Source organism: Salvia miltiorrhiza, chromosome 1 (assembly GCF_028751815.1).
Source record: "Salvia miltiorrhiza cultivar Shanhuang (shh) chromosome 1, IMPLAD_Smil_shh, whole genome shotgun sequence".
In the NCBI taxonomy this organism is placed as follows: Eukaryota; Viridiplantae; Streptophyta; class Magnoliopsida; order Lamiales; family Lamiaceae; genus Salvia; species Salvia miltiorrhiza.
Window position 1 is genome coordinate 56748989 of NC_080387.1, and position 16091 is coordinate 56765079.

A 16091-nucleotide genomic window follows, 5' to 3' on the forward strand; every position below is an offset into this window, starting at 1 on the left:
TAATTATTCAATTGAATTATTAGAGTGTGAATCGAGTTAATTCATCACACATTAAATTATACAATTTAAATATTTAATTAAATTGAATGATTTTATTAATAACTTTTTTATTATTGAACCAAACACCCCCAGATGTTTCGTTACTTGTTAGTCCGAATGTATTATTTTAATTTGAAGAAACGGACATTACATGTTGCTTTCACGATAATTGTATACGTCTGATATATAAAGTTACAGAAAACTCTTTTAATTTTTGGAATCCTCCTTTTATATAGTTTGTGCAGCCAAAATAGGCTTTTTGGGGTGGGGTCATAGTAATTCATAAGAGTTAAAGGTTGGGGGCGGAAAAATTGAGTGATCCAATGATTTTTATTTTTATTTTTATTTTTTTTTTGAGGCGGAAGAAAACAAGTTTATAGCTGCAAGTCTTCCTCAACAACATCCCTCAACCATGAAGGGAAAAGAGTCGTCCAACACACAGGTTGGTCGATATTTCTACAAAATTGCGCTAAACAATGCGCCGCTTTGTTACCCGATCTAAACACATGACAAACTTCAAGCAGCAAATCTGAGCGAGCGACTTGCATGATTTCTCTCACGTCATTAGGAAGAAGCGAGTTTTCTTCTTCCGGGTCAGCCATGACTCTTGCAGCAAGCATGGAGTCAGTGAAGATAATGATTGGAAACAAGTCATGCTCAATAGACACCACAATGCCTTGAACCACTGCCATTATTTCAGCTAACATGGCATTTGAGGATGGCTTCATGGGTTTTGCAACCGCTGCAAGGACAGCCCCTGTCGAGTCGCGCGCAATCACTCCCACGCCAAAAGCTCCCAGTTCTGGGCAGTGGAGCGCATCAACATCAACTCTAATGCATCCAATTTTCGGTGGCTCCCAAACTCTTTTTCCCAGGTGGACTCCAAGAACGTTCTCCGGTTGGAAGGTCGGTTTTGCAATCTGGTACGACTCCCAGTAAGCAAAACAATCTGCCTCAGTCGGCTCTCTAGCAAAATCTTCCTTATCATGAAGCACCATATTCGCCAAAGCATAATAATCCATAGTTCATACTCTTCTTGGGGGAAATCCTTGTAAATAATCTGAGCAATATCCAAGATTTCCAGCCCCTGCGCCTTCTTCATAGTCTCCCAGAAACGGGAAGTTTTCCAGAAATTTCGAATCACCGGGCAGAACATCAGTCCATGTTCCGTGGTGTCCCATCTGTCCCTGCATTTACAACAAATACCTTCCGTAGGCATGTGGTGCGTTCTCAAGTTAGCCTCCGTAGGAATTATATTAGAGATCGTTCTCCACATGAAGACTCTCACTTTCGGTGGCACGGACAAATTCCAAACCATTCGACTCCACATTTTTTTATCTTCCCTGCTCAAGTTTGCATTCACCTCAAAAAAACCAGTAGCAAGCAAGTAAGCAGATTTAACTGAGAAGGTGCCTTTAGGTTCAAACGCCCAGCTGATCTCGTCAGTTTTCCCGCTCTCTCCAATGGGTGTTCGTCTAATCACATCGATCTCGTGGGGCAAGAACCGTTGCTGCAGTTTCTGTTCATCCCAACCCCTTTGCGGGTTAATCAAAGATGACACTAAAGTCAGAGTCTTGTTCTCACCCATTCTGCCTTTCAGCCTCCTATCAGCCCAATCCACAACCCAAGAATCATTAAAAACATCGACTTTAGAACCATCTCCAATTTTCCATCTAGTCCCTTTTCTCAATCAGAGGCCTACTCCATACAAGAGAACGCCAAACATAAGAGGAGTTTGAGGTAATTCTAGCTTTCATAATGTCACCATCGCGAAAGTATTTTGCTCGAAAAACTCTTGACACCAAAAAGTCAGGAAACTTTCTCATCCGCCAAAGTTGTTTCGCTAAGAGCGCTTTGTTGAAGCATCGAAGATCACGGAAACCCAAACCCCCACGCTCCTTTGGCTGACACATTAAATCCCACCTTTTCCAATGAATTTTCCTTTTATCAGCCTTATCGCCCCACCAAAAACCCGCACAAAGCTTTTTAATTTCATTACAAATAGAATCCGGGAGTTTAAAACACTGCATTGCAAAAGTCGGAATAGCCTGGATCACAGCTTTAATAAGAGTTTCTTTCAAAGCCGTAATAAATGACATTTAAGTAGTCGTGGACTAAGTTCCGAAATCGAAAATATTATCAAATCGGTAGATGATTCAATATTTAATAATTGTATTTCTCTTTTTTTTAAGCATCCATGTAACTCATTTGATCTTTCCCCAATCAATATAGACACCTTCAAAATGAACCAAAATGAATAATCCAGAATACTGTTAATATATATATATATATATATATATATATAAATAATCTTTAATATTAGCTACCGCTATAAAAAAAGTTATATATATCGCCACTTTTAGTTGCTTCGTCACACTTGGATGCTATATGCTAATCTATGTTTAGTTTGCTGTTTTTAAGCTATTTCAATTATATGATAGTATTTGAGTTATAAATAACCCTCTTTATTGTGTAATTTGACATAAAGCAAACCATTTATGGTTAGCAAGCTGATAGGTTGCAAGTGGGATGCCACTAATGTCATTTTACACAAGTGTGAAATAAAATAGGAGATAAATACTCTACAATAGCTATTGGCCTAAATAAACATCTAGGGGCAAATATTCTGGTCCAACTTCCAAGTGTGACAAAACTTTTGTAGACAAATTGCCAAAACAATGGCTAGAAAAACCTTATGTTATTTTATAAAAGTGGCTAATTTTACAATTTTGCTTATTCAAAATGGCTAAGATTATATATTGCTCAACTAAGTTATCCATCCGTATATAAAGGGTTTTCATTAAATTTTATAACCATGAATATGATAATTAAGAAAGAACATTAACAAAATGGAATTAGAAAAACGAATTAAGAAAAGTGAAGGTTAAAAACCCCAAGTAACAGATAAAAAACAAATAGACTACCAGAAAGTAAAACCATTAAGAGAAATACCAAAACTACAACATAAAAGTGGAAAACTCTAGTTCTTGGCAAGTTATCATCAAGATTCTTGAATTATCCAAAAATGGAAAAACTCCACATCTTTAGTAAAGTAGTTCACAAGTAACTGCTAATCTATGTTTGAATCAACAAACTTAGGTACCATACTCACAGCATAAGGTGCACCGTGCATGCAATAAGCCTTTGCAGAATTACCAGAGAATGTCATCATATTCTTTGTGCTTTTCAAGTCTGCATAAGATCAGATAAACCAAAGTGAGCATATCAGAAACTAGCATGATACCGAGTCGAACAAATCATTCTGCGATTCTGTATCTGCATCTCGTTAATGAAGAATTGAGGTCTAAACAGTTGCAAGAAATAAAGATGTGCAAAGGTCCTTATACAAACTCATACACTTGATTCCTTGTCTGTTAAGTGTATCCAAGTTAACATCGAATACTAACTAGCAACAGAGAGGTAACATTTTATCAAAATCCACACACACACACACACATGTAATGAAATATGTGTTTTCTGAGGTTTAGCAGCCATGAGCTGCCATGAACATTTAAATAATTTTTACTATTGCTCCTGTTCTGTTTAACTCGTGTAAGCATCAATAAAATGAACTTTCTGATACCATCATCATGCATATCAAAGATACAAGATTCTATTATCGAGTAATACAGCTCCTTTCAAATGAGTATAAACAACTAAACTCAACTGCCAAATGCAACTTCAACGCTGTTGTTAACGAATGAGAAAAAAACATAACGAAGCAGGGGATGAGTCAAGAGAGATATGAACCTTTCTATCTTTAGTTCTCCTCTGATCCATGTCTTGCTACTCTTGCTAGCTTCTTTCTTCTGTGATACCAAATTCAATTGATAGATCAGTAATTTAAAAATAACTCATGCCCTTCTACATATCCATCACTTAAAAGAGAGTGTGAAATCCAATGAATTATCTTTCTCATCTAAGCGTTGAGATCATCAAGAAATAAGTTGAAGGAAATAGAATATACTATTTCAGTGATGTTGGAGGTAAGAACAGTTACAAAAGCAAGATCAAATATCTCATAATTTAACAATTGTTGGAGGTAAGAACAGTTACAAAAGCAAGATCAAATATCTCATAATTTAACAATTGTTGTGGCTCGTGGTTACAAAGTTACAATTGTTGTCCCTAGAGAGATTGAATGATTTGACAATATTTATATATATAAGCTCAATCACTTTCAAAAATAGTAAGTTATGTTTTCCTGTCAAAAATCACCTTACTATTTTTGGAAATAATCTTTTGTTTCTATTTTTTTTTATCAATTTCGTCTACACTAGATAATAATAATAATAATAATAATAATAATAATAAATTCATACAAAAACGTACTAAAAATTTAATAAATGTAAACCATATTAGAAATTTTATTTTTAAGATATATATATATATATATATTTATCTACAAATTTATATTTTAAGCTAAAGAGTTCTAAAATGAACAAATATAAGTTTAATCTTTGTAATTGCATTAAATTGTTATAATAAAAAATATTAATAAAAAAATATTAATATATAGTAAAAATATGAAAAAACAAAATAAAATAAACAAATTTTAAAATGTTATGATCCTTGATCATGACAAATTTTAAATTTCATCTTTGCTAGGTTGTACTTGTTAATTTTATCAAAATACAAATTTTAAAATTAAACTATATATTCATTATATATATATATAATAGATATAGATATAATATATTAACACACTCTCACACACACACACACATATATATATATATTAGTACTGTGTATATTTCAGTAGAAATTTTGTATAAGTTATTTTAATATAACATGTATATATTATATCATCTTTAATTTTGTCATGTATGAACGAAATTAAAATTCAGGGAAAATTTCGGAATGAGCTAAAGTTTATGTATTTATATTGCAACTTTATATAGTTGAAAAAATAGCAAAATTCACTAATAGTTTGTGGATTTACAGTCAATTAACGTCTCACAAAAATATATTATGAAATGCAAATCAGTAAAAAGTAATTAAAAGTTCCAAAAATCCTTTCAAAACTACTAGAAAATTTGAAAGAAAAATATCTAGATATTTTGGTGGAAATTTTTTAAATAGATAATAATAATCATTAGTTAAAAAGGTTTTGTCAAGATCTTGGTCATTCATTTTATATGCCTTCAATTATAAGATGATTTTATCTTCATTTTAATGCTATTATCTTTATTAGAGCTATCTTTGTATGCAGCCATAACACTACACATGCATTGGTATATTTCAATAGACAATAGCAAAAACTTTTATATTAGTTGAAGAATACCAGAAAATAGGAATGAATGTATAACCAAGAAAACGGAGACCTTTTGGGATGTATCTGGAATCGAGGATTAGAATGGAAATTAACTTGAAATATCTGCGGTGGAGGAGGGAGGGCTTTAGACTGAAATTTGAATGAAAAGTAAGGGAGAATCTAAAGTGCACGTAGAGACTGCAATAGTGGGGTGGGCTGCTGCATACAATTGGGTCCTACTTATTTGGTCTGCCTATTTATATTTATATTTTTATATATATATTTTTTTTTGGATGAAAGAAAAATTTGGAGTTTCCCTATTCTCTGTTTTTTCCGTCTCTTGTTTGGCTCTTTGATCTCCCGTCTCTGGTTTGGCTCTTTGATCTCTCTCGAGTCTCCAGTTAACCCTCTAAAAGAAAGAGTTAAATATATTCCAAAAGTAAATATTACTATTATTTTACTATTATTTTGAGTTTTATTCAAGAGTTAAAAGAAAAAAAAATACTAAATATTACTATTATTTTACTATTATTTTGAGTTTTATTCAAGAGTTAAAAGAAAAAAAAAATCAAGAGTTAAAAGAAAGAGTTAAATATATTCCAAAAGTAAATATTACTATTATTTTACTATTATTTTGAGTTTTATTCAAGAGTTAAAAGAAAAAAAAATACTAAATATTACTATTATTTTACTATTATTTTGAGTTTTATTCAAGAGTTAAAAGAAAAAAAAAATCAAGAGTTAAAAGAAAAAAATATTACTATTATTTTACTATTATTTTGAGTTTTATTCAAGAGTTAAAAGAAAAAAAAATCAAGAGTTAAAAGAAAAAAAAAATACTAATCCTATTATTTTACTATTTTGAGTTTTATTCAAGAGTTAAAAGAAAAAAAAAAGGAAAAAAAAATACTAATCGACCACAGTGGGAGTCGAACCCACGACCTTTTGATCCGAAGTCAAACGCGCTAATCCACTGCGCTATGCGGTCGAATATGATGTATTTTTCTAAATTTTTATTTTGTCATAGCTATGGTTTAAAATTTAATATTCACTCCATTATCTATATTGGCTCTATCTTTCCCACTTTTAGTTTATTACCTGGATGATGGATTGCATTGGGCCATAAGATATATTTCAAAATACAAATCATTACTTTAATTATTCTCTAACGAATAAATGGGCTGAAGTTAATACAACTTGGCCCATAGTTCACTAGTGTCTTTAGCATATAAGGTTCACAACAATGCAAATCTTAACAATTTTCTTTGAGTTGAAGAATAGGGAATTGAGATTTGTACCATGATCTCTCATCTTTAATTAAAAAAGGGTAAGAATACTATTGAGCTATAATGCTTTGGGGTTATCACCAAAAAAATATACAAATTTTGATGAAAATTGTAATTTTCACCTAAATTTTTAATAAAGCCAAAAAATACATAAATTTATAATAAATAAATAATCAAAACATTAAATATTGAATTTAAAATTAATTTTTGTGGGTCAGACTAAGCTCTAATTTCACCGAAAGTCAAAACTCATGTGAAAATTGCAACTAAAATTAATATAGATTTATTTATTTTTTTTGGCAAAAATCCCTAATGCTTTTAGTATCTTCACACTTAATTTATATATATACGTTTATGAGACCAAAGCATGGTAAATAAGCACATAATCACCTACATTACAAAAATGGGGTGAAATCTCGATTTCGTTTTTGGTTTGAGCTCGAGCTTCTAAATATAGCTCCAAGCCAACCCTAGCTAGCTCCACAAGTGTACGTGTCGTTAATCAAGCAGATATGGTTCCCAAGGTTGGGTCCAAAGTACTTAAGGATGCATTTAAAACGAGAGAAAATGTATATTTTCACTATTTTCATATTTTTATTATAATAGAATTTTTTTTGGGAATGATGGAATATTTTATCAGGCAGCCCATTTTTCACTCATTTTCTCTCAAATGTTGGATAATATTATCATATGGTAGGGTGTAAAAATATTTTCCAACGTTTTCTCATATTTTCATATCTAGTAAACATACAATCAAAAAAAAGAGAAAAAAAATATTTTCTCATCTTTTCTTATCCATCATTTTCCAATGAAAATTTTACAACCGAAGTAAATGCACCCTTAATTGTAATTAGAGGTTAACTTACTAACATGTACATATAATGTTCACAAATTTAAATGAATTTTCTAAATATATATGCATATATTACAATTCTATAAGAACTACATGATCAGTTCTTTTGAAAGAAATATCTTAGTTTTATATCGGAAATTATATTTTTTTAACCTATTCATACATATGCAATGAAATAAAAACATGGTGAAGAAGTAATTAATTATGATAAGTAGAAAATTTATTTTGTCACCCGAAGGTTCAAAATCCGTGGTCGGCTAGCTATCCTAGCTGTACAATACTCGTTTACCTTTTCCACGCCACTGTATATTTTGCTTCAAGACACATTAATCGGCTTTGCTAAGCAAATCCTTTTTCATTTTTTTTTTAATTTTATTAATTCATTTGTATTATATTTATAGTAGCAAATAAAAGAAAACTGCAAGTTGCCCAACTGCCAACTGGCTGAGAAGCTTGGTGAGGCTGAGATGTTTTACTTTTAAGAATATCAAAACTCTAAAAGAGTCATATAATGTTAAGGTCGAAGTAAAAAAATGATATGATAATATTTCTGGATCCAAAATTATAAAAAGTTTGACATATTATCAACGGATATTGAAAAAACTATAAGTAATTAATATTTGTATAATCGATTTTTTACTATAGCAAGTTGTGAGGTTAGCTATATATATATATGCTATGCGTACGTACCCTCACAACTCACAACACATCGGATAAACATGCGATTATTGTCGAACATAAAGCAGAATTTATATTTTCATTATGTTGGAAATATGGTTTTTATGCCATATCTGGAAATTATTATTTAATTAAATATTTATTATTTAATTAAAATAATGATTGGATGTTAATCTACATCTCGAGTAGATCAACGTGATATACTTGAAGTCTCAAAACCGATTTCCGATGAGTGAGATATTGTATGTCAAAGTTTGGATGTTGAAGAGGGAAAATAACATTTTTGCTATGTTATCCCACATTGGAAAACATAGAGATGTTTTTCATGTATAAGAATAGCAAAGCACATGGAGTTGATAAATTGACTTGTGGGCTTGCTAGTGGGCTTGATCTAAGTACTAGCCTCGCGCGCACACACACGCGCGCCGCCGCCGACGATCGATCGATCGATCGGACGACGTCGCCGACGGACGGGCGGGTCGGGTACGGGCCGCGGCCAAGGACTTGGATCTTGGCAATTGGCAATTGGTGCTTTGGGGTGGTGTTTGGGGCCCAAACTATTTTTTGGACCAACTCCATTGGGCTTTTAATTTTTGGCCCAACAGAATTATTTTCTTGGCCCAACTGAATTAATTCCCAAGCCCACAGCAACAGTCACAGCAGCAGCAGAAGCACGCCAGCTTCGACTTCTGCATGGCGTCTTCAATTTTGCAACTAAGTTTCTTCAATGGCTGCTGCCACCGGCCACATCTTCAACCTTCCAGCCGTCGGAGTGGAATTCAATGTATTGAATTCATACTTACCACATGTCTATAAATAGGCTTGTGGAGAGCATGCAGAAACTACGAACAAATACCAAGAAACTGCATTCTGCCAATTCTACACACACAACCTCTGCACAACACTTTGCTCAGTTCTTGATCCTATTTAGTTCGCCGGAGCTCACCGGATTGTGGTGCTACATCCAACGAGACGTAGTCGTTTTACCTTTGGGGAAGATACGCCAAACCGAAGAGCACTACCGGGGCGATAATCTTCTTGCGGGAAGAGATTCATCTCGACTCGACTTTGTTTATACGTATAATTTATTTATACAGTGTATTTCAGTTGTATCAAATTATTTGAGTTGTAATTTCTCAAATTATTTACTTTGTAATATTTTCAATTATTTTGAGTCGTAATTTCTCAAAATAAATATTTTGTAATATCTCGATCGTGTACCCGGTTATAACAATCGCAAGAAGATTATTCTCTGCCGTTGATACACGTTCGAGAAATGGCTCACACCGACGTCAATATGGATGGCTCCACCACCTCTGCAACCATCGGTTCAACCACGTCGTCAATATTTTCCTCGTTTGCATCAACGGGGGCTTCATCGTCAACATCTAGAACTATTGGTCTTGCCGAGAAACCATCAACGTTCTCAGGCAAGAACTTCAAATATTGGCAAGAGAAGATGCTATTCTACCTCACAACCGTGGGGTTTGCCGGATTCTTAATGGAGGATAAACCTCCAACCCCGAGTGAAGGGGAAGGGGAGACAAGCCAAGAAATTCGTGCCGGATATTTGAACTGGTGCCGCGGCGACTACTTGTGCCGTAACACCGTTCTCATGTCTCTGGACGAACGGCTCTACCGTGTTTTCAAGGTTCATGAAACCGCGAAACAATTGTGGGAGGCCCTTGATCTAAAGTATCAAGTGGACAAGGCGAATACTACCAAGTATGTCGTTGCCAAATGGTTGGAATATAAAATGGTTGACTCCCGACCATTGATGGACCAAGTGGAAGAGTTCCAAAATCTTTCACATGAGGTTCAAGCCGAAGGGATGCCCTTGGCGGATGCATTGCTCGTTGCAATCATCATAGAGAAATTACCTCCTAGTTGGAGGAAATTTCAAAACCTTTTGAAGCATGAGCGCTCGGAGATGTCCGTGCCGATATTGTTATCCAAGCTTCAAATGGAGGATCACGTGAGAAGTCGTGATCAAAAGGGAAAAGCTCCGATGGAGGCAAAGGCCAATCTCGCCGAGAAAGGCGGTCCCTCCAACAAACGTGGTCGTCCTAACCCTAATTATAAGGGTAAAGGAAAGCAAAGCGGTAGTCAACCATCAAAGTTTGATGGTGTATGTTATAATTGTGACAAAAAAGGTCACATGGCTAAAGATTGCCGCAAGCCAAAGCGGAAGAAAGCAAATGGCAACGTGAACAACGTCGAGAAGGACTTCGACGATTGGAACCACGATGACTTTGCTGCCATGATCTCCGAGGTGAATCATGTGGACAACCCGAACGCTTGGTTCGTGGACACCGGCGCTACCGTCCATATATGCATAAATCGTGAGTTGTTCCACAACTACAAAGAAGTGGAAAACAAAACGATAATGGAGGCTAGCGAACGGACATCCCAAGTCCTTGGCATGGGAGATGTGATTCTTCAACTCACGTCGGGCGTGGAGATCACATTGAAAGACGTATTACACGTTCCAACTGTCCGAAAGAATTTAATTTCGGGCTTTAGGCTTACGAATAAGGATTTTGAATTGTTTTTCAAATCTGACAATGTTGTAATACGCAAGTGGGGAAAGTTCCTAGGGAAAGGCTATGCCTCCGAAGGACTTTTCAAACTTGGTGTAAGAGCTTGTAAGCCTGCCAAGGCTAAAATCAATAAAGATGCATCAACTTCTTCTGCTTACTTGATTGAGTGTTCTGATTTATGGCATTGTAGACTTGGACATGTTAATCTAAATGCTATAAAGAGATTAGTAAAAATGAATTTACTAAAAGTTGATGAATACAACTCACAAGAAAAATGTGAAGTTTGTGTTGAAGCCAAAATGGCTAAGTTACCGTTTAAATCGGTAAAAATGAGCACTCAACCATTGGAACTTATTCACACCGATGTTTGTGATTTAAAGTTCGTGCAAACTAGAGGTGGCAAGAAGTACTTTATCACCTTTATAGACGATTGCACAAAGTATTGTTACCTTTACTTATTGAAAAGTAAAGATGAGGCTATTGAAGCTTTTAGAAACTTCAAAAATGAAGCCGAGAATCAACTTGGATGTCGAATTAAGATGGTTCGAAGTGATAGAGGTGGAGAATATGTAGCTCCGTTTGCTGAATTATGCAACGAAAGTGGTATAATCCATCAAACGACGGCTCCTTATTCACCACAATCTAACGGCGTTGCTGAACGCAAGAATCGAACTCTTAAGGAGATGATGAATGCCTTGTTGATTAGTTCAGGATTACCCCAGAACATGTGGGGGGAAGCTGTCTTAACGGCCAACTATATCTTGAACAAGATTCCACTCAAAGGGAAAGATGTAACTCCCTATGAGCTATGGAAAGGAAGGAAACCTTCGTATAAATACCTCAAAGTGTGGGGGTGTTTAGCCAAGGTAGAAGTGTCTTTACCAAAGCAAGTTACAATAGGACCTAAAACGGTGGATTGTATCTTCATTGGTCATGCACTTAATAGCAGTGCCTATCGTTTTATAGTGCACAGATCGGAGATACCTGATATACATGTTGGGACAACGATAGAATCAAGGAATGCTATATTCTTTGAAAATATCTATCCTAACAAGGATAAAGGTACATCGAACTCTAATGATGGAGTTGATGGTGATGCTACAGGTTCTAAACCTATGGAAGTAGCTAGTAATTCTACTCAAGTAGATGATGCCACGGGTTCTAATCATGTAGCACCTAATAGGAAAAGACCAAGGTCTAAACCTATGGATGTAGAACCGAGACGTGGGGAACGAGTTAGAAAAGCTAATGTCTATGGACCGGATTATGTTGTCTTGATGCTAGATGGCGAACCGGTGACGATTAAAGAAGCTATGTCTGGCTCAGATGCAGCTCTCTGGAAAGAAGCCATCGATATTGAGATTGATTCCATTATGCAGAATCATACTTGGGTGTTAGTGGATCTACCACCTGGAAGTAAAGCTTTAGGATGCAAATGGATCCTAAAGAAGAAGTACAAATCTGATGGTACTATAGATAAGTACAAAGCCCGACTTGTCGTTCAAGGTTTCAGGCAGAAAGAAGGGTACGATTTCTTCGATACCTATTCACCTGTGACCAGACTAACATCTATTCGGATGCTTCTCGCTATTGCTGCCTTGCACAATCTCGAGATTCACCAAATGGATGTGAAAACTGCGTTCTTGTATGGCGAGTTGGAAGATGAAATATATATGAAGCAACCTGAAGGGTTTGTAGTACCTGGGCAAGAGCACAAAGTATGCAAACTTCAAAGGTCTTTATATGGGTTGAAGCAAGCACCGCTTCAATGGCATTTAAAATTTGACAGTGTAATGTTGTCAAATGGATTCAGAATCAATGAGTGCGATAAATGTGTCTACATTAAGAATTCTAATAACGGATTTGTTATTGTTTGTCTTTATGTAGATGACATGCTCATCATGGGAAGTAATTCCCGAGTGATTCAAGAAACCAAAGGCATGCTAAGTAAAAATTTTAGCATGAAAGATATGGGCTTAGCTGATGTTATCATTGGAATTAAAATTCTAAGAAGACCTGATGGTATTACTATAACACAATCTCACTACGTTGAGAAAGTGTTAAAGAAATTCAACGCTTTTGACAAGCCAATAGCTAAGACACCATGGGAACCTAATGTGCATTTGAGTGTACACAAGGGAGAACCTGTTGACGCGATAGAATATGCGAAGATTATTGGGAGCTTGTTGTATCTAACAAATTGCACTCGTCCCGATATAGCATGCTCGGTCAACAAGTTGGGCAGCTTTACAGCTAACCCTAGTAATGAACATTGGAAAGCTCTTGAAAGGGTTTTGAGATATTTGAAATATACTCAAAACTATGCGATTCATTATACTAGGGAACCCTCTGTACTTGAAGGGTACTGTGATGCAAATTGGATATCTGATGCCAAAGACTCGTTTTCAACGAGCGGTTATGTATTCACTGTGGGGGGTGGTGCTGTGTCTTGGAAATCCAAGAAGCAAACATGTATTGCTAGATCGACCATGGAATCAGAATTCATAGCTTTGGATAAAGCTGGTGAAGAAGCCGAGTGGCTTAGAAATTTCCTCGAGGATATTCCATGTTGGTCGAAACCTGTGTCGTCCGTGATAATTCATTGTGATAGTCAAGCTGCTATCGGACGAGCACAAAACCATTTGTATAACGGTAAGTCGAGACATATTCGTCGACGTCATAATACCGTGAGACATTTGATCACTAGTGGAGTTATCTCAATTGATTATATAAGATCAATTGATAACATAGCGGATCCTTTGACAAAAAGTATCCATCGAGATCAGATGTATAAACTGTTAGGGGGAATGGGTATGAAGTCCACAAATTAAGGATAATCATAGTGGCAACCCAACCATGATGACTGGAGGATCCCAAGAACTTGGTTCAATGGGACAACTAAGTTATGAAAATCCGTGTGTTGAACACTCGAATTGCCTATTCCTTGTAGAACAGTGAGTGTTCGGAAACCTGCACGTGGTGAGGTTAAGTCTTTGACTTTTAATGACTCTAGAACTCCTCGAAGAGGACAAGTATAGCAGGATACTTGAGTTAAGAGTCACCTATGTAAGTGTGAAGTGGGGCCGCTTCGATTGAAACACTTATGAATCCAAAGAGGTGTTCCAAGGCCAGTAATGGACACAAACGTGAGAACGAATAAGGATTGAAGCAATATTGTGTCAATATTATTGACTAAGTATACACCGAGGAGGACTAGTTCAAGGAACCATATCCACTAGGCCGCCGGTATACTCGATAATATTGACTATGGCAGGTTCAAAGCCACAAGCTACCTCTCCAAATGCAATGTTGTATCTTAAGAGGACTGAGCTAAGTGTTTGTATACTTTCGCATACTGTTTTCTCACTCATGTGGGGGATTGTTGGAAATATGGTTTTAATGCCATATCTGAAAATTATTATTTAATTAAATATTTATTATTTAATTAAAATAATGATTGGATGTTAATCTACATCTCGAGTAGATCAACGTGATATACTTGAAGTCTCAAAACCGATTTCCGATGAGTGAGATATTGTATGTCAAAGTTTGGATGTTGAAGAGGGAAAATAACATTTTTGCTATGTTATCCCACATTGGAAAACATAGAGATGTTTTTCATGTATAAGAATAGCAAAGCACATGGAGTTGATAAATTGACTTGTGGGCTTGCTAGTGGGCTTGATCTAAGTACTAGCCTCGTGCGCACACACACACGCGCGCCGCCGCCGACGATCGATCGGACGGACGGACGACGACGACGACGTCGCCGCCGCCGCCGCCGGACGGGCGGGTCGGGTCGGGTACGGGCCGCGGCCAAGGACTTGGATCTTGGATCTTGGCAATTGGTGCTTTGGGGTGGTGTTTGGGGCCCAAACTATTTTTTGGACCAACTCCATTGGGCTTTTAATTTTTGGCCCAACAGAATTATTTTCTTGGCCCAACTGAATTAATTCCCAAGTCCACAGCAACAGTCACAGCAGCAGAACAAGTCACAGCAGCAGCAGAAGCACGCCAGCTTCGACTTCTGCATGGCGTCTTCAATTTTGCAACTAAGTTTCTTCAATGGCTGCTGCCACCGGCCACATCTTCAACCTTCCAGCCGTCGGAGTGGAATTCAATGTATTGAATTCATACTTACCACATGTCTATAAATAGGCTTGTGGAGAGCATGCAGAAACTACGAACAAATACCAAGAAACTGCATTCTGCCAATTCTACACACACAACCTCTGCACAACACTTTGCTCAGTTCTTGATCCTATTTAGTTCGCCGGAGCTCGCCGGATTGTGGTGCTACATCCAACGAGACGTAGTCGTTTTACCTTTGGGGAAGATACGCCAAACCGAAGAGCACTACCGGGGCGATAATCTTCTTGCGGGAAGAGATTCATCTCGACTCGACTTTGTTTATACGTATAATTTATTTATACAGTGTATTTCAGTTGTATCAAATTATTTGAGTTGTAATTTCTCAAATTATTTACTTTGTAATATTTTCAATTATTTTGAGTCGTAATTTCTCAAAATAAATATTTTGTAATATCTCGATCGTGTACCCGGTTATAACACATTATATATATGTAATGTATGATAAAGTTTCTGTAAGTATATATACATATAGAAGTGCACCATAAAGTTTTCAGTAGTTGACCAAAATTGTGATTTTAAAACTCGAAAAAAAATACCACTTGTTCCAGCATTTTGCTTAGCTAAAAGAAAGAGGAAAGCAACTTTGTTGAAATTTTGTTGTCAAAGATGTTGAGAGTACTTAACGTCGATGATTAACACACTAAACTTAAGTCTTGTAAATATTAATTAAATTATGCATGGCAACGTAAATTAACTGAGTAGTGCTATTTGGACAAAATTTGTCCGGACAAAAATAAGGTTAATTTTTTTTTAAAAATTAATTTATTTATAAATTTTGATTCAAGTATAAAAGAATTTAGTTAGTTTTATTGTTTTCTCCATATTGTAGTTTTTTTGTAATTTTTTAACAATTTTTTTATTTTTTGTTATTTTATTTGTAGTTTGTGTACTTTAAAAATAATAATAATTAAAAATGTTATTAAAAAATTACAATATGTAGAAAACAATAAAACTAACTAAATTCTATTTTATTTTGAACCAAAATTTTTAAATAAATTTATTTTATAAAATATTTCATCATATTTTATCCGGACAAATTTTGTCCAAATAGCATTATTGAAACTGTGCTTCAATCCATACCGATTTATCAGCTCTCTTTTACCTGTTTACCAAAATCAATTGTGAGTTCTCTAAATGCTTTACTTGGTAATTTTCTGTGGGGAGGGGGTGCTAGTAAAAGTGCGATTGCTTGGGTGAAGTGGAAGGTGTTTTGTGCTTCAAAAGATGAAGGAGGCTTGGGGCTTAAAAATATTGAGTGGTTTAATCAGGCACTAGTCGTTAAATGGTTG

The 16091-nt window shown here is 35.5% G+C and overlaps 1 long non-coding RNA gene and 1 other non-coding gene across 2 annotated transcripts; both read right to left on the minus strand.

Annotated features, from left to right (window-relative positions):
* Positions 1-3010: 3010 nt before the first annotated feature.
* Positions 3011-3940, minus strand: LOC130997225 (uncharacterized). Its single transcript, XR_009093018.1, has 2 exons — positions 3790-3940; positions 3011-3231 (listed from the first exon to the last, which is right to left on the minus strand). It is a non-coding gene; the product is annotated as an uncharacterized LOC130997225 (long non-coding RNA).
* Positions 3941-6207: 2267 nt separating this feature from the next.
* Positions 6208-6281, minus strand: TRNAR-UCG (transfer RNA arginine (anticodon UCG)). The gene has a single exon. It is a non-coding gene; the product is annotated as a tRNA-Arg (tRNA).
* Positions 6282-16091: the final 9810 nt, after the last annotated feature.